This window comes from Macaca fascicularis, chromosome 12 (assembly GCF_037993035.2).
Source record: "Macaca fascicularis isolate 582-1 chromosome 12, T2T-MFA8v1.1".
NCBI lineage: Eukaryota > Metazoa > Chordata > Mammalia > Primates > Cercopithecidae > Macaca > Macaca fascicularis.
Window position 1 is genome coordinate 100782008 of NC_088386.1, and position 25018 is coordinate 100807025.

Sequence of the window (25018 nt, forward strand, 5' to 3'; positions counted from 1 at the left end):
ACCAGAGCATTGTCATGTCCTGTGTAACACTAGGTTCTTTGAGATGCTCAGTATTTCTAGCATTTTGCTATATTATTTTATTTCACTATTTTTGATTGGTCTTACTCATATCCAGTGGAGAAAGAATGAATCTCAAGATGTGGCATGGTAGAATGCTAACAGCAAAATAGATCCACAGAGTTCAAAATCCATTTCCACCATTTATTATTAATAACTCTGTGACTATATGTTCTGGTTGCTTATTCTCTGTGAGCTTTTTTTGTGAGTTATTGTGAGGGTTAAATGATATAAATGAAACACTAAAATAGAGATGGGTCCATAGTTAGTATTTAATATATGTGAGCTGTCTTCCCTCCCTTTTCTTAAATTTCCCAAGCCATGTATACATACACACACAAGTATATTTATCCATACATATCTGGGTAATCATTCAATTATTTGTTCATTAAAAAAATGTATTGACCTCCTACTTATTAGGTGCCAGCACTGTTCTGGATTCTGGAGTTGGAACAACAACAAAAAAATACAGTCAACAGCAGTCATTAACAGTTATGATTTTAGATTATGTTCTCTGATGAGTTGTATATGCGATTAAAAGATATATATGTATGTATACATATATATACACACATACATATATATGTGTATTTAAATCACCCTATTAACAGTAAATTCAGTAATCATTTGAAATAATGTATTATAAAATATTGTCATAATCTCACCACTTTGGGAGGCCAAGGTGGGCGTATCACTTGAGGTCAGGAGTTTGAGACCAGCCTAGCCAACATGGTAAAACCCTGTCTCTACTAAAAATACAAAAATTAGCTGAGCATGGTGGTGGGCACCTGTAATCCTAACTACTCAGGAGGCTGAAGCAGGAGAATCGCTTGAACCCGGGATGCAGAGGTTGCAGTGAGCCAAGATCATACCACTGCACTCCCGCCTGGGCGATCATAGTGAATGATGCTCCGTGGCAAAAAAATAAAATAAAATTGTCCTTATCAAAACAGTGCTTTCCCACCATTTGATAAAGCATTTGTTGATTTTTTTTTTTCAGAAACACAAATGCAAAATATTGAAAGCCTGAACTTTTGACCTAATTAGCTTTTGAGTTTTTAGCCCTGACAAATCTGAGTGATTTAGGCATAAAACAAAATAAAATAAAGCAAAAAGCAGCTTTTTAACTTGATAATTCTTTCTGGCTTGTTGCACTTCTCAACACCTTCAACTCTCAAATTAGTGCTTGAGGTCTGCATTGGTGGCTACATACATTTCTGCATTGTTGTGTCTTCCAGTCTGAAAATATCTGGGTTGGAATGAATTTCCTCTCAGGGAAATGGGCGAAAATAACTTTTTGCAAAACATGACTGCATCATCCCTGAGCACCATTACAACAGGCTTAATGGGCTGTAATAGTATTTTTATTATCTTATAACTTCAGTTCCCTTAACGTGTTTGAAGGTCTTTAAAATGCACCTTTGAGCATTGTTCCATGTGCTTTGTGTCCCTTGAATAAATATTATACCCCTATTGACTTTTTAATTTTGAAATTTGATAACAGTAATGAAAGAGAAATCCCTGACCATTTTATATGTTTTGCCACTTCATTTCATATAGCTTCTTTCCCTTTCTAGGGATGTATTTAGCAGACATTTCTCTGTTTTGAATGGGTGTTATTTGGTTGTTAAAAAAAAAAAAAAACAAAAACTAAATCCCATCACTGCCTGTTAATCTTTAACTGTTCTTTAACTGTTGCTATGAGCCAAACGGGAAGTGTTTGAAATGTTGGAACTGACTAACCTAGACCTTCTACTGTAAAAAGCATGGGAGAGGAAGCAGTGTCTTGGGCTGGCAAGGAATCCTTATGGACTAGATCTCAGAGATTGATGCAGTAGGGCCTGAGGGGCTGTGAGTGTTCCCTGAGAGAAACATCCTAGGTACCATCCTGCTTAGGGCATTGAACATTGTGAAAAATGTCTGTACATCTCACTTCCAGGGTAGTGAAGGGCCTATGTGAATGACTTCATACAAGTCTCTACAAAGTAAGTCATGGCCAGTCTGGGCTCTATAAATAGACAGGGACCGTGCTTAACTGTCAGTGAACCTGAAATATTTTCATACCTGTTATTTGTTATTGAGGATTTATTATGAGCCAAAGATAGTGTGCAGTACTTTTAAAATTTTATTTTATTTAATCTTCACCACAATTCCACTAAGTTAATATTAGTGCCATTATCTTTATTTTATAAATGAAGGACTGATTCATAAAGCTTATATAATTTACATATGGTCCCAATACCTGTAAGTAGTGGAGCTACATTAGAAGGATGTTGTACATAATATATGAGGTTTAAAAATTATCCATACCCGGAACAGAACAGAGCCCTCAGAAATAATGCCACACATCTACAACCATCTGATCTTTGACAAACCTGACAAAAACAAGAAATGGGGAAAGGATTCCCTATTTAATAAATGGTGCTGGGAAAACTGGCTACCCATATGTAGAAAGCTGAAACTGGATCCCTTCCTTACACCTTTTAGAAAAATTAATTCAAGATGGATTAAAGATATTAGAACATAAAACCCTAGACATTAAACCATAAAAACCCTAGAAGAAAACCTAGGCAGTACCATTCAGGACATAGGTATGGGCAAGGACTTCGTGTCTAAAACACCAAAAGCAATGGCAACAAAAGTCAAAACAGACAAATGGGATCTAATTAAACTAAAGAGCTTCTGCACAGCAAAAACTACCTTCAGAGTGAACAGACAACCTACAGAATGGGAGAAAATTTTTGCAATCTACTCATCTGACAAAGGGCTAATATCCAGAACCTACAAAGAACTCAAACAAATTTACAAGAAAAAAACAACCCCATCAAAAAGTAGGTGAAGGATATGAGCAAACACTTCTCAAAAGAAAACATTTATACAGCCAACAGACACATGAAGAAATGCTCATCATCATTGGCCATCAGAGAGATGCAAATCAAAACCACAATGAGATACCATCTCACACCAGTTAGAATGGCGATCATGAAAAAGTCAGGAAACAACAGGTGCTGGAGAGGATGTGGAGAAACAGGAACACTTTTACACTGTTGGTGGGACTGTAAACTAGTTCAACCATTGTGGAAGACAGTGTGGTGATTCCTCAAGGATTTAGAACTAGAAATACCATTTGACCCAGCCATCCCATTACTGGGCATATACCCAAAGGATTATAAATCATGCTGCTGTAAAGACACATGCACAAGTATGTTTATTGCAGCACTATTCACAATAGCAAAGGCTTGGAACCAACCCAAATGTCCATCAGTGATAGACTGGATTAAGAAAATGTGGCACATATACACCATGGAATACTATGCAGCCATAAAAAAGGATGAGTTCATGTCCTTTGTAGGGACATGGATGCAGCTGGAAACCATCATTCTGAGCAAACTATCGCAGGTAAAAAAAAAACAAACACTGCATGTCCTCACTCATAGGTGGGAATTGAACAATGAGAATGCTCGGACACAGGAAAGGGGAACATCACACACTGGCTCCTGTCATGGGGTGGGAGGAGAGGGGAGGGATAGCATTAGGAGATATACCTAATGTAAATTATGAGTTAATGGGTGCAGCACACCAACATGGCACATGTATACATATGTAACAAACCTGCACGTTGTGCACATGTACCATAGAACTTATAATAATAATAATAAGAAAATCCATACCCTGCCTTAGTTGTAGAATTTTAAAACTAGAAAAATTTTGGAAATTATCCAGTCTTCCTCCACTATCACCAGTATTTCAGATGAGGAAGACCATGAAACCTGGAGAATTTGAGTTTCCTTCCAATACCCTGATCAAGCTCTGCTACTTTAACAACTTCATGGGAGGAACTCTACTTTTAGTGAATTACACATTAATATCACTTTTTACTGTCGTTGTCATACATACTTTAGATTTAAATAGGTCATGAATGTAGCATATTTAAGTTCATAACTTAGTTTCTTAATCTGTTGAGCTGGAGAGCATTGCATGAGGCAGGATTGAGTGGGACTAGTTGAGTTGAGATGATCTGTCTGGACTCTGCATTTGTGGTGGAGATCCCATGCGATGGCAATTAGGTAGAAAGCACATACAACTTTGGTGGTTGACAATTTGTATTTAAAAACCAACAACACGGAATCAGGTGTTATACTTATCCATCCAACTACCTCTGAAATACATGAAGTTATATATATTTTAAAAGGTAAAATAAGATATTCCCTGTATCTGACCTGTGTCTAATACAAACTTCGTAGGCTGTTTGAGGTTGATATATTTTTTCCTTTTAAGGATTTTTGTTGCTATCAGTTATCTAGTTTATACAGATCAAATAAGATTTGCGAAAGCAAGGAGGTATTATATGGTATGGTTTTTATGGGGCTCTATAGCCCTATTATAGATGGGTCTTTTTGGTCTTCTTGGTTCATTTCATAGTTTTTAAAACTTACGTGTGGAATCCACTTGAAGAACATGTTAAAAGATTCACATTTAGAAATTCTGGAGTGGGGCCCAGGACTGTTCCTTTGCTCCTCCTTGCCTAGCACCCCTGGAGATTTTTGATATGAGTGATTAGTAAACTTTGACAAGCACAGAGTTACAGGTAGAATTGTGCTTCTAATCTTTCTAAGAAAAAGATACCTCTGATGATCTTTCATGTAAGAAAGAAATATTTAGCTTATTAGACCACTGATAATTTCTGGGTTTTGCCAAACATAAAATTAGAGCCTTAAAGATTGTATTTGTCTGTCTTTACAGAGATTATATTTAGGAATACCTAGGAACCTAGGGAAACAAAGTATTTCAGTGACTTCTTTGATGCAGTATGAGGTTTTCCTTTTAATGTAGATAGTTTATTTTTGTTGGCTGTGATTCTTTTTATGCAGTCTTTTTACATTGGGCTGAGACATGGAGGTGATGAATATTTTTCTTATCTAGGATCAAAGAATACTGAAAATAGAGGAAAAAAATATGGATATTCAGTCTCATTGCTACCCTTAACTTTTGGATATTCCTGCCTTGCTCCCCTCAAGTGTTTTGGAATTGTTTCAAAGATATGTGTCTGGTGTTTTTAATGTTTTGTTTATAATTAAATATCAGAATATCCTTGTTTCCACAGTGGCTGCAGGTGAGTGATATCCAGTCAATTACCAGTTTTCTGTTACCTTAGCCACTGGTCAGCATAGTGTTTTCTGATAGGGTTATACCTAATGTGAGAACAGGATGCAGAGGCCACTCATTCCTCCTTTCTATCCTCTGAGACTTACCTAGGCATACTAGTGAAACAGGCATTTGTTTTCTCTGGATAACACTCCATTTGCCCTCCATTTCTCTGTCTCTCTCTTGCTCTTTTCCAAGGCCCCCAGTATAAGTGTTTTGGCTGGGGTGGCAGAGAAAGTCCCCTTAGGTTGAGAAGCCAGTAAACTTAAGTATGCTGTCAGGCTTCAAGCCAAATAAAGTGCTGAGCATGACAATTAATTGGATAACTACCAGAATACCTCTTACTGTAACTATAATTCAGAATATCCCTAGCTGAAGTTAAAAAAAAATGATGTTAATTAATTTGAAAGTTGCTAAGAGTCCCTATCAAATGCCTGTGCTCTGTTTGCATGCTAGGTTTTGGCATTGTGAGCAAGAGAAGAGACTGATAGTGAAGCTCTATCCTTCTGCTAGGGATTTAATACTCTTGACAAGCCAGGAAATAGGTGGTCATGTCTCCATCTCAAAGATGAGGAGAATGAAATGCTCAGGGTAAGCGTTTCAAGCCAGAGCTGTCCTGGTTGATTACGGTCATCTGATCACTTTGCTAAGTAAAATAGGAAGATGAGGACACATGTTGAAGAGTTTGCAAGAAGAGCAAATAATTAAATATGCTCTTTTATGCTCTATGAAATTAACTTGGAAATTTTGTTGCATTTCAGTTGAATAAAAATAATACACAAATATGAGTTGGTTTTTTAAAGTGAATAAAGAGGTACACATAATGTTTCCTTTGTATCTTTTGAATATTTTATTTGAAAACTAGTTAAATTCGCTTAAATACCCATTTGTTTTTGGTTTCAGGGATTTTTATGTTTGTTTTGAGATCCTCGGCAACAAATTATATTTACAGAAATGTGAGATTGCCTGTCTATTATTAAGACATTTTAAATTGTTTGAAAACATTTTTAAAACATAATAAAATATTTATGCTTTTTAATTTTGTATCATCAAATCCAAACCCCAACTCCTTATGTTTTAACGTATGATCATACATGTATCTGAATATTGGGACATTAAAGTTTAAGGAAATGCAATTTGCAATAATGACTTTAGATGTTCTTCCTGGCTCTCCTTAATTTTAGGCCCAAAGTTATTTTCCTAGCTGTATTCTCATTAATTGTTTAGTATTTTACTGCTTATTTTTGTGTTTTTACATTACAGAGATATTTGTAGACTGTTCATGAATTGTAATTCTGTTTTTAAATAACCCCCTTTTGGGGACTTTGTGTGAATTTCCCTTGATTTATTGTAGACTATAAACAACTCGACAGACTCTATTGTTTGAATAAAAAATACTAATCATGTCATATTTCTGCATCATATCCTGATTTATCCTTCAATTTTAACGTTAGAAGTAGCTTCCTCTTTGTTTTCCTGAGCTGAAGGCAGAATTCAGAACACTTAGAACAATGTATGAGACAGAATAACATTTTCAATGTGGGGAAAAAAGTTCAATTTTAATCCCTTCTCACGTTATCTTTTCTATTTTTTAAACATTAAGTGCTAGAAAAGTAAATAATAATGATATGAATGATTTTTTTTCTTTAGAAAATCAACTGTCAATTAGCTAATGAATATTCTTTTTAATCAGTGTTAATTGACAAATTTCCTGCACTTACAAACTCACTGCTTGCATAATAGTTTCATTTTGACTCTTCCTGATTTCCCTTTTATGTGTTGGTAGTCCTGTTGGGTGTAATTCTGCATTATTTTCTAAGTTCCCTCGTCTGGAGCTAGATGGAGCTATGAGATCTTTTGTAAATGTATACAAGGCCAGTGGCTCTTCTTCATCTACTTGTGGCATTAAGTTGATTAAAACCCCATTTTAAAGCCTTCTTGTCCCTTTATTCTGAAAGAGAGCATGGAAGAGAAAGCCTGAATGTCTAAAACACAGTCAGTAAAATGGACAATCACACAGTTCTTTAATTATCATTTGTTACTGAGCAGCTCAAAAAACAAAACCCCAAACTCCCAAAACCAAAACAAAGAAAAACACCCAGCTACATATGTACCCATTCTTAACACTATTGGCTCAAAACTAGATTAAATGTGTTTTCATTAAAAATATAATTATTTTTGTTTTGTTTTCCAAAAGATTATAATTATCTCAGAAATCCACAAAATACAGAAAATGACGGGAAAAGCATATGGCAATTGTTTTAGGACTTATCTGCCAAATTTTATATACACACATTTTATAGATAGATGCATCTATAGATAGTTATGTGTATAATATACATGTAATATATATGTATGCATATAATTATATAAAAATGTAGAAAATATTTCACGAGGAAGGATTAAAAGTTTCGCTTAAAATGTTTTGGATAAAACGGCGTCTTCAGTTTCCCTGTATATAGGGACATTTAGATGATCTCGTCACTGTATCTTATCCATGTCTACAGAGCACTGTGGGGGGAAAGTATTCATTTTTTGTGTTTGTTTAGTTGTTTGCTTAGCTTTTTATTGAGCTAGCTATGCAGTTTTCTTGACTTGTTATTCAGTGTGTTGACGTCCTAAGAGATGTGCCCAGATTGCTGTCATACTGCTTAGTATCTGTTAGGACAGAAGTTGTCAAAGGTCATCTACTTACTTTGAGAATCTAATTGTAATAAATTCTTCTGTGTGTTTCTCTAATTGGATTAACTTTAGCTCTGTGCTGTTCACATATCTGGGCAATTGTATGAATAATTTTCATTTACCTAATTGGGCAGATACTGCATAAACCAAATACTTATTTGAACTCTACACTGTCTTGCTTTTTAAGTTACTTGTAGGCTTTACTCTTGAGTCTTTTACTGGGAATTGTATCTTCTTAAACTTTAATGTCCCTCTGTATTCTGTTCTTATTTGCTTCTCAAATCTAGAGAGGAGTAAACAGTATTTTAAACAATTTCTAAAGAAGTAAGGGGTAGGGAGGTGGTTCTTGATTTGGCTTTAATAAGCACTTCCCTTGAAGAAAGAGCATTTTACTAATCTAACTATTAGGTAAGTAAAAACATAAAGATAATTATAATGCAATGATTATTAAATAACTAGTAGATAATTAGCAGATAAACAGAGGTGTTACATGTGAAAGATCTGAGCAGTGAAACTCTGCATAAGGAGGACAGACACTAAAGCGTATATGCTTTACAGGCAGAATATTGTTCAAGATCTACTTTTTCTTGCTTTACACACATTTTGACTAGGCTTCATTCTCAGACTTTTACCCTAAAGAGGACTTGAATGCCATTCAGTCCTCACAACAGTAATATATATCGAAAGCTGTTTTTCCTGTCTTAGCAGGCGGGGCGACTATAGCTCAGAGAGTCCAAGCCCCAGGTCTGAAATTGGGAGATTTAGACTCGATTGTCTGTTTCTCAAGCCGGTGATGTCCTCAGCCATTCATTATTCGTCTGTCCCCCGGACACTTCATCACCCATCCCCAGGACTTTCCTAAGCACGTATTTTGTGCCAGACACTCTTTTAAGTTGCTGACCATTTAATGGTATGTGAGACTAATGAGGTCTGTGCATTCATAGAATACAAATTCTTTTGAGAGGAGGCAAACAGTACATGAGATGGAACAATAAAACAACAGGAAATTACAATGTAGTAATAAAGAAGCAGGATGATGTGTGAGTGGCTGGAAACAGCACCGGGTAAGGTTGATCAGGGAATGTCTGTCTGCAGAAGTTACACCTGAGTCCACATAATGATTCTAGCTGCAAATAAGAGAAAGAAAATGTAGTAGGCATCTGGCAGTGAGAGAAGAGGGAGGGTAATAGTAAAAAAGAAGGGCAGATAGAAATAAAACTAATGGCCATGTGCGGTGGCTCACGCCTGTAATCCCAGCACTTTGGGAGGCTGAGGCGAGCGGATCATTTGAGGTCAGGAGTTCGAGAACAGCCTGGTTAATGTCATGAAACCCTATCTCTACTAAAAATACAAAAATAAACTGGGTGTGATGGCAGGCGCCTGTAATCCCAGCTACTTGGGAGGTTGAGGCAGGAGAATTGCTTGAACCCGGGAGCAGAGGTTGCAGTGAGCCAAGATTGCGCCATCACACTCCAGCCTGAGCGATGAGTAAAACTCTGTCTCAAAACAACAACCACAACAAAACAAAGCAAAACGAAAAACAAAACTAAGTTATGGGAGCTCTAGTTTTAGGAACAATGAATGAATGGCCCCTTTCAGCACATACCTCTCTCGTGACAGCCCTATATTACATCAGGGTACTTTAACTGATGCTCATGATGCTTAAAATGATTTATACAAAAAGATACTTGAATTCTGTTTTAAAAAGTAAGCAGTTGTGAACAATTTTAGGAAAAGTACTACATTTGAAATAAGTTTTGATGCTTAAAATGGGTAAAAAACCATTAGTAAAACATTTACCTCCAAAGGCAATTACAATATTGGGGATGACAGAGAAGGGAAGCCTAACTGTAACATTTGTATTTCTTAGTTTTTAAAACACATCCAGTACATATGGATATACAAGGTGGGGTAAAGTTTTCTGTTATTTTTTTTTAATTGAGGTTTAATTGACAAACAAAAGGCACAGGTTTTACATGAACAGCTTGATGAGTTTTAACAAATGTAATCACATGTGTCACCACCACTCCAATAAGATGTAGCTGTTTTCCATAATTTCCCTAAGTTGCCATGTGCCTCTTTCCAATTAGTTCTTACCCACCCCTGAGGCAAGCACTGCTCTGATTTCTATAATATCGCCCTAGCTCAGTTCTACAAGTGCATACAAAAGGAATCATAGTTGGTATTTTGGGGGACTTGTGTTCTGTCATTCAACATTCTTTGTAAAGTTCATCCATATTGTTGGAGGCATCAGTGGTTTTCTTCTTTTTTATTGCTGAATAATATTCCACTGCATGAATATATCACAGTGTATTCATTCTCTTCTTTAGCTATTCTAGTGATCAAGAGATGGTATCTTGTGTTTTTAATTTATATCTCTCTTATCATTCATGATTTGATCTTTTTATGCTTTTTAAAGTTTATTTAATCAAGATTTTCAGTTTTACTAAAATATAACTTACATACGAAGAAGTTTTCCCATTTAAAATACACAGTTCAGTGGTTTCTGATATATTTACAGAGTAGTACAACCATCACCCTAATCTTAGGACATTTTAATCACCTCAGAAACAAGCCTCGTAGTCATTGGCACTCTCCTTTCCCAATCTATATAATTTTAACAGTTTTATAATTTTGTATATTCTTTATCAAAGTCCTAATAAACAGCACTGTTGGCTTTATGTCTGTACATCTTGAACATAGTGATGGTGTGTTGCCTTCTAGTTTTCAATTCCTTTGTGGAGCATCTTGTTGAAAATCTTTAGATGGAGTCAATTAGAACTGTACTCTCAAACTTGAATATGCATTCAGGTCTCCTTGAAAAAATGCAGATTCTGATTAGGTAGGTCTGGGGTGAGTCTCAGATTCTGTATTTCCAACCAGTTCCCACATCACGCGCACACTGCCAGCCTGGAGACCACTTTGAGCAGTGTGGTAAGAGACTTTGGTTGGCATGCCTTGAAAGAGAAATGATGTTACAAAGACTGTATGTTGTAACTTTTTTATCTGATGATTTATGTGCACATGAAGTTTTTGTTCTCAGAGCAGTTCTTAATCTGTTTTGAGTTTTTACACGTTCATTACTTCTCTTTGTCGGTATGTAAAAAGGAAGTGGACTTTGAGAGTTTTAAAGGTAGAATTAAGAAGGTGGCCCTAAAAATCTTACAGTATGTCATTGGTTCATTGATAACTCACTAAAAAGCCTGCTGAAGAATAAACAAGAAACATCTGTACAGGGTGAACCCTTCGGGGTCTCACTGGAGACTTGTTGACTATGAGTAGGATTTCATCAAAGCCTCTTTGTAGGGTCTTGCCTCAGTTTCTGGATCCACTCTCTTACTGGCTTCTCCCAAAACCTTTTTAGGACCTGGAGTGAAGAGGGAATTGTACTCCTATTTGCAGACCATGGCAGTGGAGCCAGTTGTAAGCTATTGACCTGGGTTTCAGAAACGGTGGTGTATCCATCCTTGTATCAGTCAGTGAGTGGATTATCAATGGAAAGGGAAGTGAAAAGGACATACTGTATTCAGTACTTACATTGAAAACATTAAGTTTGGATTTAATCTTTGCCTCGTAAAATGAAATAATCCAAAAGCTCATTTCCAGAACCCTCTTTCCAAATATAATAGCTTCAACTGAATCAACGCTTGGTAAACATGATGTATCTCTAGTTTAAATGCAAATATTTTCTTAAAGTTGGCTAGAAAGGACATTTTTGTAGAGCAAATCAAATTTTTCCACTGTTCTTCATCATGTAATTGGAGATATGCTTCTATAGACAAAACTGTCTTTGGAATGAGTTGAAGGATTTTGATTTTATGCAAAAAATTTAGGAAGTGACAGACACCCCATGCTACTCTAAGCCTTGGCAGATGCCTAGGCCTAACAAGTAAGATGCAAAGAAGACTGTACATCTTGATTTTTTGTTTTTCATTCTTTTAACAGGTTGGAACTCTGCCTCTACTCAGGGAGTTACTCCATCACGCTCATACATAACCCTCTTTTGAGGCCAAGTAACCCCAGGCGCTCCTAATCCAGCTTCTTTGGAGTTGTTTTCCCTCATGTCCAATTTTTATTGGGCTTTCAGTTGTATTAAAGGTATATTTTACCAGTATGGGCCTCTGCTTTATATTATCTGATGTCTTGACTGAAAAGCCCTTAATTAGGAGGTATAGGTTATGTAAATCAAAGCACTCCACTGTAGCAATTTCATATAACCAGTTTATTTAAATTGAAGTACAGTGGACCCTTGAACAACATGTGTTTGAACACGTATGCGTGTATTCTTTTCAACCAAATGTGGATTGAAAATACAGTACTCAGTGGAATGGAAAACTCACATAGAAGGAGGGCTGACTTTTCCTATGTGTGAGTTATGCATGTCTGACTGCTGGGCTAGAGTATCTGCAGTTTTTGATAACTATTTGGTCCTAGAACCAATGCATATACTGAGAGAAGACTATATATATTAATAATTCTTACTGTCCCTCTACCAAAGAATTTCATTAAAGATGCCAGGATTCACAAAGGCTCAATATACAATGACTTTGTGAGTTGAAACAGGAAAACACTGGTAATTTTTTCAAGTACTGGAGGGGCATCAAATTAAGATTTATTTAGTGATGGTAATTTCAGTAAGTTTGCAGACAGGAGAACTCTGTGTTTCTACTTCAGTCGAGCCAAATACTGTGTGTCAGTTTGGCAATACCAGTTAGGAGTCCTACATTGTTGTTTTGTTCATTTCAGAGAGAATAATTCTGGCTACAGCAATTTAACTATGGTGTGTATGTTCTTAGAACTGAGTAACTAACTTCCTCAGACTGAACATATTAAATTAGTTTCAATTTCCTGCCAAAATTTATAGACAGGTTGTAAATGAAAAAGCTGCCTCTGCCCTTCATTATCACTATGCATCATAGTTTTTAAAATAAAAATGTTATTTACTTGCACCTACTGTCAGATATTAAACTACAGAGGCATCCATCAGCAGTTTTGTTGGCACTGTAAAGAAAAAAGTCATGTAACAGCACACCTGGCTTTAGTGTTATAGCATAGAGTTAGTGTTGCAAGGTGACTTTGATATGTCAGAAAAGCTAATTATGTGCCATCAAAGGACTGAAGAAATTGCCTTTTTTAATGAAAAGTATTTTATAGGAGGTGACAATGATCTTAAGCAAAGCAGTAAAACTGGGTGTATAATTATATAAATTCTTTAAATTCTTATTAAACTTAGCTAATTGACATGTTACTGTTCAATAACACAGAAAAAAAATGTTAAACATAAAAACCAGAGCAGTGACTTCGAACTGTAGAGATATAGTCTAATCTTAAATTGATTCTTTGGCCATTTTGCCTTCCAAATACAGTCGCAGTTTTTCCTTGACATTATTTATGGTTAATGCGTGTTTTTATTTCATGTTAAAAAAAAGAGTGTAGCAAATTTTAACAAGAATGAACTGTTAGTAACATATATATGCCCCTTCAAATAAAAATGCAATTTTCCTAGCTAAGGGTGATAAAGTACCCAAGTCTCTTTTCAGTTTTTTTGATACATATAGACGTATGTGTGTGTATGTGTGTCACACCTATATATACATTTAATTTTTATTTCTTTGAGGAGCCATATCGAGGGGGAATGTGAAGTGGGTCCTGCTGTTTGGTATATCAGGATTAAGAGCAGAACTTTTTATTGTTAGCTTTGACAGAATGTATGTGATTATTAGTGATGTCTTTTTTTAGAAAATTGTAAATTATAGGAATGCTACACAGGAAGAAAGAAATGAAGCATACAGTAGTTATTTAGGTTTACAAGATTGACAATGATTTTTTTTTTTTCCTTCACAGAAAGTTCAGTACTTAAAGCAGAAAGCTGTAATTGTTGGTTGCTGTACATGCCCTTAGCTATTTGGAATGTGGAAAGATGTGTGCTATAAATGTTTTACTCCTATAATTGTCATCCCTTCAGAATGGTTCAATTATAGCTATTTTGTAGGAAAGGTGCATAAGAAACAATTTCTGGCAGCATTCTATAATAATGACCATTCAAGTTTTTAAAAAATTGCAAATGTAAAATAAATGAACCCATTTTTGTTACATGGAGCACAGTTCCCAAAGCCTCCTGTTCCACATTTCAGATGACAGGTCAGGCAGGGGCTGTGACATGCAACCTACAAAATGTAGTTGCTTTTTGTGCTTGGGGTAAGAACGTCTCAGGACATGCTTAAGGCTATTTGGATTTATGAAACTGAAATGGCTTTTGATTTAAAGTAAATCTTTAAGGTGTCAACTGAGCCAGGTCATAGAGCTCTGGACTGTGAGGAAGGAGTTGGGTTCTGATGTTAATCCTCATGCTAACCCATGTGTGGTGACACTAATCAACTAACCTCACCTCTCTGAGCATCTTACAATGATATGGTCAGCTATAAGATTGCTTAGATTATATGGCAATGTGATACTCCTGGAGGAAACCAATATGAAAATGGATAATCTGTAAGTTGTCTTGGGAACCAAATGCCTGTATGGGTTGTGGGGGTATAGTGCAAGATTCGGAAATAACTCCTGATGGTTTTTAGGAATATGCCCTTTGTAAAGCTATTAAAAGGTTGTTAATTACCAGCCTTAAAAGATTCAGGAATTGAATGTTTGGTTGGAGGTGGTTTGGCCCGTAATACTTACTTTTGGCTAACCAATTTGTGTACTTACATCTCATAGCTTAATTCTGAAATTAGGTTTGCAGAGCCTGGATATCAGTGGGCTTATTCTTTTTGCCAGTGCTGAATTGAGTAGCCAACAAAAGCTAAGTGCCAGAGACCAGTCAGATTTAAATAGACTCTAACTGATGATTAGTAGAGTTTCTGTGGGAAAGTCAGAGTTCTTTTCACTTTGATTGTTTTATTAACTGTGAAATAGCTAAGCATCCTTTTTTATTGATCGGTCATAATGTATCTGTTCTAAAGGATGTATTTCTTTGATATACCTGGATTGTGCTTCCTAAAGGGAGAAAGACTGGATCCATGATTTTATTTTCCAGACTAACCAACTCCTGATACATGGAAAGTGCCCCATAAAATGACCTCCTTCTCGCAGTTGTTTGTGATTTAATATAGTTTAGCATGTTGGATTTACCAGTTGTTCCCTATCTCTGTTTTTGACTAATTGCCAGAAGTGTCATTTAATAGTATATGATATCTACTATTATATGTTATATATGTATATCATACATATATATATAGAGAGAGAGCATGCATATATGCACATGCAGTTTGAAATACAGCAGAGTGGCCGGGCGCAGTGACTCACACCTGTGATCCCAGCACTTTGGGAGGCCGAGGTGGGTGGATCACAAGGTCAGGAGATCGAGACCATCCTGGCCAACGTGATGAAACCCCATCTCTACTAAAATACAAAGAATTAGCCAGGCGTGGTGACGGGTGCCTGTAGTCCCACCTACTTGGGAGGCTGAGGCAGGGGAATGGCTTGAACCTGGGAGGCAGTGATTGCAGTGAGCCGAGATCACGCCACTGCACTCCAGCCTGGTGACAGAGCGAGACTCCGTCTCAAAAAAAAACAAAAAAAAAAAAACCCAAAAAACCCAGCAGAGTGTGCAGAAGCCCTGTTATCTCCAAGAAGCACTATTATCTCCAAGTGTGGGGCTGCACACAAATGACTTTCGCGTGGACAGGATATCTGGTCTAACTACTCTAAAAAATTGCATAACCCTATAGGGAGCCAGAGCTAACTAATGCAATAATTACCTAGGAGTAGAGCCAACATCCTACAATTATATTAGAACAAACGTGCTGCAGTGTTTCTGTTTATATATGTCTCTTGGCATCTTGTATTAATATTTTATCATATTTCGTTAAGAAAAAAATTGAGATCAGAGAAGTCATGGAAACAAGATCACTAGAATTATCTGTTGTGTGAGGTTAGAAACTTTCTGTGAAACTTCTCCCATCTTGACAAAATCATTTAGCACTACTAAAAACAATTGATGTTTACCTCATAGTTAGTAAAGGCAAGCATTTTCTTGAGGTCTGTGCATTAGACAAACATGACTGTATTAGATATTATCTTTAGCTACTCAGTTTTTTCTTTTGTTCTCAAAGTACACCAATATCGTTAATATGTACTTTGTATGTGGTCAACCAGTCTGTGTGTGGGTGCATCTGTGTCTATGTAAAATGCCATTTTCAACAGTCTCATTATATTACTTAAATCCCTTTTGGGGGAGGGACTTGAATACAGAGTGTATCAACAAAGTCAAGATCTATAGGTTGATAAATCTTAATTGGAAGCTCTTTCTTCAGCAGATTGCTGTGTATTTTATACATTATACATTGACAACGTGACATTTAAATTTTTGCTTAATAAGAAAACAATGAGAGAGAGTGAAGCTTTTTTGTTTTTTTTTTCTTTTAGCCCAGAAGGACTCACCATTGTTATTTTCATAGTCTGGGAAAATTAGTTGTTTTAAGTTCTAGATCTCATTCTGTAAAAGAAGAAGAATTGCTGAACTTGGTAGATGGTTGCCAAGTAGCATGCTGAAGCCAACTGATAAATGGTTTCTTTGGAAGGCAAATTTCTGGTGGATTCCAGGCCAGGCTAATGAAGGAAACTCTGGAGCTCTATGTGTCTTGGAGTCGTGGGAAAGGAGGAGTAGATTTTTCAGAGAAAGAGTTTGCAACCCAGAGTCAGGAGTGCTGCATCCGCGTGTTGTGCATCCGCTATATCAACGACTGGCTAGTCACCTCTTTTCCTATCCGAGAGCTGCATAGAAGTGCTTCTGCACTGTCCCTGAATCATGAATGTTCTGGGAGAGGCAAAGCTAGTCCCAAGAATTTAGTATTACCTTGTGGCTTTCACTTTTTAGAGGGTCTAGGAATAGCTGACACCCTTGACTGAAGCATCACTAAGACACATCCTGGTGTCAGGCAGCACAGACGCCTTCTTACACATACTCGGATGTACGCTTCCTTTTTTCCTGTAGCAAAGGATAGAATAAGATCTCACCTAACTGGAGCACAAAGCTATAAACTGACTTTTGCTACCTTTGGAATACAATCGCTGGAGTTGATTTTAATTTCTAAACTGTGTATAACAAGAAAAGCAATTGTCTAAATTCCCCATATTTAAAAATCTGTGCCATTTCTCTGTTTCCCAAGAGTACAAATCCATTGAGAAACCTTTGTTGCTGGGAAACATTTGAGGCCTATTGCATACAGAGTTATTATCGTTTAGTGTTAAATTGTTTAAATATTTTTTCTAGATTACATCTTTTGGAGGACAATAATCAGATAATCCTTCTATAATCCTCCTAAAATTTAGCCTAATATTGGGTAATCTACAGATGTCAATAGACTGCTTTACCACTGAATTGATTTCTTTTATGGCAAGGGTCTGATTGCAAAAGCTTTATTTGTATATTGCCTCTTTTATTTACCTCCCCTCCTTCATTCTTCACAATGAATTGCTTTATGTATTGGTAATCAGACTCCTTGACAAAACATGCACACTGAAAGCTGCAGACTGGTTCTGTGGACTCCAAACAAGGAGTCCTACTATTAGGAACTTTTCAATGTCCTTCCCTTGACCTTGGTACTCAGAGTATAGCATGTGGACAGCAGGACAAGCTTATTAGAAATGGGAAATCTTGCCCTTCCTCCTCATCACTGATTTAGAAGGCTTTTGTGGGAGGTCAGGTGATTATGAATTTCTAATAAAGGTTTTAAACTACTACAATATAACCTCAGAGGGTTAACCTACAATACCATCAAATACCATTCAGGATGAGCTTGGAGGTCCTGGTGGAATTTGGGGATTATTCTAGTCCTACTCTTTGCATTGCTTTACTTGGAAAAAGGGAACTGGGTTTTTCTATGAAAAGAATGAGCTTCCTGTGCTCCGTAAAGACACCTTGTAGTCTATGTCTAGAAAGCATTCCTAAATTTTTTTGTCTGTTTGGAATATCATATAAATAAAAATTTGTACGTTTTCTTTGTAACTCTGGAAATGCTAGTGAAAATAAGTTTTCAAATGGTTGTTGAATCACCATTTTTGTCATCATTACTTATCCAATGAATGGTGGAAATCATCAGCGACACCATCCTTTTATTTTCCTTTTCCTCATCATTTTCTCCTCATCATTATCCTCACTAACACTTAGTCTCTGTCACTGTGTTAATATTTTATTTTTCAAAGTACTGTTGAGACCTAAATTGTTGTTGATTGTTTCATTTTTGATCAGTTATATGTTCTGTATTCAGATGCATGAACTATATTTTCTTTTATTTTATATATATACATATATATGTGTATGTGTGTATATATATATGTGTGTGTGTGTGTGTGTGTGTGTGTATATATATATATATTTTTTTTTTGGAGACAGAGTCTCACTCTGTCTCCCAGGCTGGAGTGCAGTGGCCCGATCTCGGCTCACTGCAACTTCCGCCTCCCGGGTTCAAGTGATTCTCCTGCCTCAGCCTCCTGAGTAGCTGGGACTATAGGCATCCGCCACCATGCCCAGCTAATTTTTGTATTTTTAGTAGAGATGGGGTTTCACCATATTGGCCAGGCTGGTCTCGAACTCCTGCCCTTCTAATCCACCTGCCTCGACCTCCCAAAGTGCTGGGATTACAGGTGTGAGCCACCGCACCCAGCCTATATATATTTTTTGAGACGGAGTTTTGCCCTGTTGCCCAGGGTAGAGTGCGGTGGTGTGAGCTTGACTCACTGCAACCTCCGCCTCCCAGTTCAAGCAATTCTCTGCCTCAGCCTCCTGAGTCGCTGGGATTACAGGTGTGCACCACCACACCTGGCTAATTTTTTGTATTTTTAGTAGAGACGGGGTTTCGCCCTCTTGGCCAGGCTGATCTTGAAGTCCTGACCTTGTGATCCACCCGCCTTGGCCTCCCAAAGTGTTGGGATTACAGGTGTGAGCCACCGTGCCCAGCCACTCTATTTTCTTTATGGGAATAAATACAAGATAATAGCTAAATATTTCATATTTTTCTAGGATTAAAGTGAGGCTTCTTCACCTTAGGGAGCAGCAGAAAGATGATATCTGAGAGCCCGCATAAACCTAGAAGACCGTTGCAAATGATATTGTTGCCAGTGAGAGAAGAGCCAGTGGGGTGAAAATATTAATAGATTATGTCTACAAATTTGAAGTGTTACCATTGAAATAAATGAATCAGGCTCACTTGACTAAGAAAAAAGGAAAAGCTTTCTAATTTGGATGCTTTCAAATAGAATAGTGTGTTTATAACCAATAGCATGTTTTCTTTTTAAAATTTCCTATATTTTATTTGAAGTCATCATGAAATGTAAATGGAATAGAAAATTTCCTTTTGGAAATAGCAGAATGTTCTATTTTTTTCAACTTTTATTTTAGGTTCTGCACATACAGGATGTGCAGGTTTGTTACATAGGTAAATATGTGCCCTGTTGGTTTGCTGCACAAATCAATCCATCACCCAGACATTAAGCCCAGCATCCACTGGCTATTCTTCCTGATGCTCTCCCTCCCCCTGGCCCCAGGAACATGCCCCCGTGTGTGTGGTTCCCCTCCATGTGTCCATGTGTTCTCATCACTCAGCTCCCACTTATAAGTGAGAGCATGTGATGCTTGGTTTTATGTTCCTGCGTCAGTTTGCTAGGTCATTAGCAACCTGGTTTGCTGAGGATAACGGCTTCCAGTCCATCCACGTCCCTGCAGAGGGCATGATCTCATTCCTTGTTATGGCTGCATAGTATTCCATGGTGTATGTATACCATATTTTCTTTATCCAGTCTGCTATTGAGGAGCATTTGGGTTGATTCCATGTCTTTGCTCTTTTGAATAGTGCTGCAGTAAGCATACAAATGTGTCTTTACAATAGAATGTGTCTTTACAATAGAATGTGTCTTTATAATAGAATGGTTTATAATCCTTTGGGTATATACCCAGTCATGGGATTGCTGGGTCAAATGATATTTCTGCTGCTAGCTCTTTGAAGAATTGCCACACTGTCTTTCACAATGGTTGAACTAATTTACACTCCCAACAGTGTAAAACATTCCTTTTTCTCTGCAACCTTGCCAACATCTGTTGTTTCTTGACTTTTTGATAATTGCCATTCTGACTGGCCTGAGATGGTATCTCACTGTGGTTTTGATTTGCATTTCTCTAATGATAGTGATGTTGAGCTTTTTTCATCTATTTGTTGGATTCATGAATATCTTCTTTTGAAAAGAGACTGTTCATTTCCTTTGCCCACTTTTTAATGGGGTTGTTTTTTTCTTGTAAATTTGTGTAAGGTCCTCATAGACTCTGGATATAAGATCTTTGTCAGATGAATAGATTGCAAAAACGTTCTCCCATTCTGTAGGTTGTCTGTTCATTAGCAGAGTGTTCTTTATAAAAATAAGACAAATTGTGTGTCCTTTTTTTAGAGAGAACTAATATTAAATACCATTTATTGTAATCACAGCACATGTTTTACTTTTTCTTCATGAAAGTCCTGTGAGGCAGATAGTGTTTTTTATATTTTAAAGATAAGAAAGTTGACTCGGATTGATAAATAAGAACTTTATTCAAAATCTGTGCTTTTTCTACTCAGATATTGACTGTTAAAAAGGACATATAGATTGGAAACAATTTGTTGAGTAATTGTGCAGAATACATTTTAATGTGTTGAGGTATCTAGTTGGGGGCATATATGTCCAGTTTCAAAGTTAAATGGTGATTATCCTGAATATGTGTGAACTCTAGTTTTATATCCTAAGTAGAGCTTCACATACTTAATAGTTGGTCAAGAAACATGTGTGGAATACATGCTGAATGAGCCACACACTCCTCCAACTGCCTGAGAAGGGAAAAGAGCTTCTCAGCACAATGATTACCACCAGGAAGGCCACTTCTCCCACGTTTTTTTCTAAGTGGCATCAGCATGTATTTGGTCACCTGCAGAGAATAGCTGAATTGCAAACTCAGTTTCCCATCATTATTTTCTGTCCACAATTTTGGGGCTTAATAATCTTTCAGACTATTTGAAAGTGTTCAATTTTGGTTACAAAACCCACAAAGCATTTTTCAAGCTAAGTCAACTATCAAAGAAGAAAAGACTTAGTCATCTAGTGGGTCTTCTCCGGGTGAATTGGTTCCATCTACCGAGCAGGATATAAGGAGGCAAATCTTACCCTCCCATTTCTCCATAAACCAGAGTCTAAAATTAGGTCGTGTATTTCCAACCTATTTTTATGAGTTCCCATCATAAGCCATGTCATCCATCATAGCATAAGCATTTGACCCTCATTATGAGACATCAAGAAAGCTGTCACCATTGCCCTAGCACCAGTGTCTCTGTGGACTATTGGAAATGTTAGGAGATCTCATTTAGTAAATTCCTGAGTATTGCCTGCTGGCGCATTGGGTCTTAGTGTTTTATGAATTATTCTTTAGTCTATGTACTTTTATCACACTTGACTGTTCTCATAAATGGTCTTTAGGCTGAATACTAGTTTTCAACAAAGGAAAATACTCAGTATTATTAAGAAGGACCTGCTTGGATCTGCTATAGTGATGCAGAATATAGAAATTAAAAATATTTGAGATGTCTATGCAACATATGAAATCATACAAACAGATACAATCAATAATTTCCCTTCAATTCTAAGACAGCCCCATATAAACGATTTGGTTCAGTTTGGGCCACCTGGGATGGCTAAAAAATAAAATATTTTCTGTAGACTGAGAACTGATCTGGAGATGAGGATACTTAACAGTTCTTGTCTTCTGAGGGATTGTCAGACAGGTGGTCTGTTTAACATCAGGGTGCCATACAAAGGCATTTTCTTAGATGGGCTTTAGCCTAATGACTGTGACTGCCTAACAGTCACTACTGGTATCTGGCAGGCAATTGAGGTATGTTTCAAAGGCCCACAGGGTATGTATCATTATACTGAGTGTTTTATGCAGAAAACCCTTTGAGGCATTTTGGCATTATTTTTTAAAATCAGTTTTTAGTTCCATCTGTTCAGGAATAGGTAAACTGAATCTCTTTGGTTCCTTTGTTTTTTATTTAGGGAAAGTTATCTGTTCAATTGAGATGAATGATAATGGGATTATATTACTGTAATTCATTTATTAAAGGAGCATTAGAATCCATAGTAGTATGTTTCCATCTCAGAACCCAGAAATTACCAATTAAACACAGTCTTCCAAAACAATGTGATTATTTTTATTTAAGCCTATTTTGGAAGCTGAGTCACTTGCCACCTGCATATATCTTTGTTTAAACAGCATTAGTGGAATATTACAGAAGCCGAAGCCATTACTTGGTTGTGATTTACACAGGGAAATGGTGGTAGCTGTTCATCCAGACTACAGTCCAGTCACTTTTGGGATAGCCCGTCTGCATGTTGGCTAGTTATAGCAAGTTTTAAAAGCAAAACTCAAATTATACCACGTTGAAAACATGAAGAGGTGTTTTTATTTTTTGAAAAGAATGAAGAGGTGGCAAACTACCCTATAAATTAAAAGAAGCCCAAACTGCTGTAGATGAGGATGCTGCTTTCTTTGATTTAAAAATATTAACAAAGCACTATCTATATGCGCTCCATTTCATACCCTTCGGGGATTTTAGCAATTTAAAATCACATGCCTGCCCTCAAGCAGAATGCAAGGTAACTGGAGACATAAAATGAGCACACATGTAAAGCCAAATAGCAATATAAGGCAACCCTACCACAGGCATACGACCAGACGGTGCATGCTGCAATGCCAGAAGTTGGCACTGTCATTGGATGCTGTGAATTTATGGCAAAGGGCTCACTATGGACTTGAGAAGCCAGAAAAGTCCTCAGAGAGGAGGTGAAATTTGATCTGATTCTTGAGGAGTATATGAGGACTATTAAGACCCCAGCATTCCGACTGGGAGGGATCATTGGTGAAGTGTCAAGCCGTCCATGGCATGGGTGTAGGAGAGAGGTGAGCAGCAGGAGAATATTGAGGGGGCTGAGATCAGAAGAGTGGAAGTGGAATGACAGGCAAGGCACAAGCACCCATTTTGCAGGGAGGAGAGAAGGGTAGAGGTATTGAAAAACCTATGCATTTCTAGAAATCTATGTGGAAATAGCTACTAAACATTTGTGGATGTGTAGTGAGATTTATCAACAATAAGGCTGAGGATACCAGGCTTGAAGTGTTCCCGACAGAGGATGTTGGGTGGCAAGTGACAGTGATGCAGAGTGAGATATGCAGTAGACCAAGATCTAGCAGAGAAGACAAGAGAGCAGACAGAGGAGAAAGGGAGAGAGGGAGGGAACTGTGTTGCACAAGCCAAAGGAACAGATGAGGCCTTGAAGTCAACATCAAATGGGATGTAAATGTGTTAGAAGGTGCAAAGAGTGGTTCATGCCTATAATACCAGTACTTTGGGAGGCCAAGCCAGGCAGAGCTCTTGAGCTCAGGAGTTTGAGACCAGCCTGGGCAACATAGTAAAACCCTATCTGTACAAAAAAAAAGACAATAATTGTGCTTGTGTGCTTCTGTAGTTCCAGCTACTCAGGAGGCGGTGGGAGGATCATTTGAACCTGGGAGGTCAAGGCTGCTGGGAACCAAGATTGTGCCACTGCACTCCAGCCTGGGCAACAGTCATGAGACCCTGTCTCAAAAAAAAAAAAAAAGTGTGGAGGGACCAAGATGAGGAGGCCTGAGAAAAGTTCGTTTTCATGACAGTAGAAATCTCTTGAAGAGTCCAGTAAAATAGTAAGAAACACAAACAAAACATAGGATGGGAGGGACTAACTAGGTATTTTATGAAACATAAGGCTGGTAAATTCTATGAGCTAAAGAATTATAGTTGAAACTTTTGGTAATAGACTGTTTAACGTAGATAACCAAGGCCAGATGAGGAATATTATGGGCAGTGCCAGAGTGAGATAAGTAGAGAGGTAAGTAGAGGTACTATCGCTGGACTCCCAGAGCTCAATGCCTTATGCTTCCGATGTTGTTCTCACATTGTAGGGAAACTGAGTAAGCCGTGCGTCTTTTTCATTTTGCCTCCCAGTTACTCTAGATTGGTTTTCTAGATCTATTAACTCTTAAAGGCCATTCCAGTCCAGCTCTGAGCACATCAAATCTATTGCTTCACATTCTTTACACCAATAAGCTTGACTCCTTCTGAAGGTCTTCTCTGCTCTTCATGATCTCGATTCTGCCTGCATTCCTAAGAATGAAAGACACAAATAGCTTTTATAGAGAATGCTCTGTGATAGATAAAGCAGTTGTCTCTCTACCATATATAAAAGGGATGCTAATATTTGCCATCTTCCTCAATGAGCAGGACCAGCTGCATTTGCAGGGCCCAATGCAAAATGGAATGTGGGCCCATTGTTCTCAATTTATTAAGAATGAAGCCAATAACAACAGAGCAATAAACCAAGCAAAGTATGGGATCCTCTTTGTGCATTACCCATGAAGCTAGCCCTGGCTCTAGGAACTGTTCAAGTCCAGCTAGATGGCAGTGCCATTCTGCCATTATAAGAAGCAGCATGATCTAAAGGAATAGTACAGATGTTTAAACAGAGAAGTGAATATTTGCTGAGTAAAATTCATTTATGATGTTAAATGATTTCCAGCAGTCAGCAGGAAATCAGGTATACCTCTGATAGTCATTCACAGTGTCAAACTATTTATGCTTACTTTTTACATCCAGTTCACCACTGAACCTTCAACTGATTCAGGGCTGGCAAAGAGAAAACTGAAGATGTTAGGACTCTTCCAGAGTAACGTAACGGAAAGTCCCTTTTCAGTGAAATAACAAACTGGTTTTCTAATAGCTGTGTTTTTTCTAACTGGAAGCATTCTAATCAGTTACCCAGAATTGCTGATTCTAAATCCATCTGAATTATATAATGTGTTTTTCCTTCTATAGAAAGAGGTATACAGTGTTTTTTTCTGGAAGGTTAATTTTACTTTTGGCATGTGTTCTCTAGGACTATCAGTTTTATCGCAACTGGATGCAGAATTTACCATGTCTGCTTTGCCTTCTTTGCATGCCAGCAGGGAGTACTCACCACACTGCAATCCATCTGGCCCCTGGCTGGCAGTCTAGGCAGTGTCAATGGTGTGGTGGCCCTAGTGTGTACA

At 37.4% G+C, this 25018-nt stretch overlaps 1 protein-coding gene across 5 annotated transcripts in view; it reads left to right on the forward strand.

The window, feature by feature from the left end:
• The window catches only part of PARD3B (par-3 family cell polarity regulator beta), a 1095296-nt gene that overhangs the window by 323613 nt on the left and 746665 nt on the right, over positions 1-25018 (forward strand). The gene's annotated exons all lie outside the window — the stretch shown is intronic.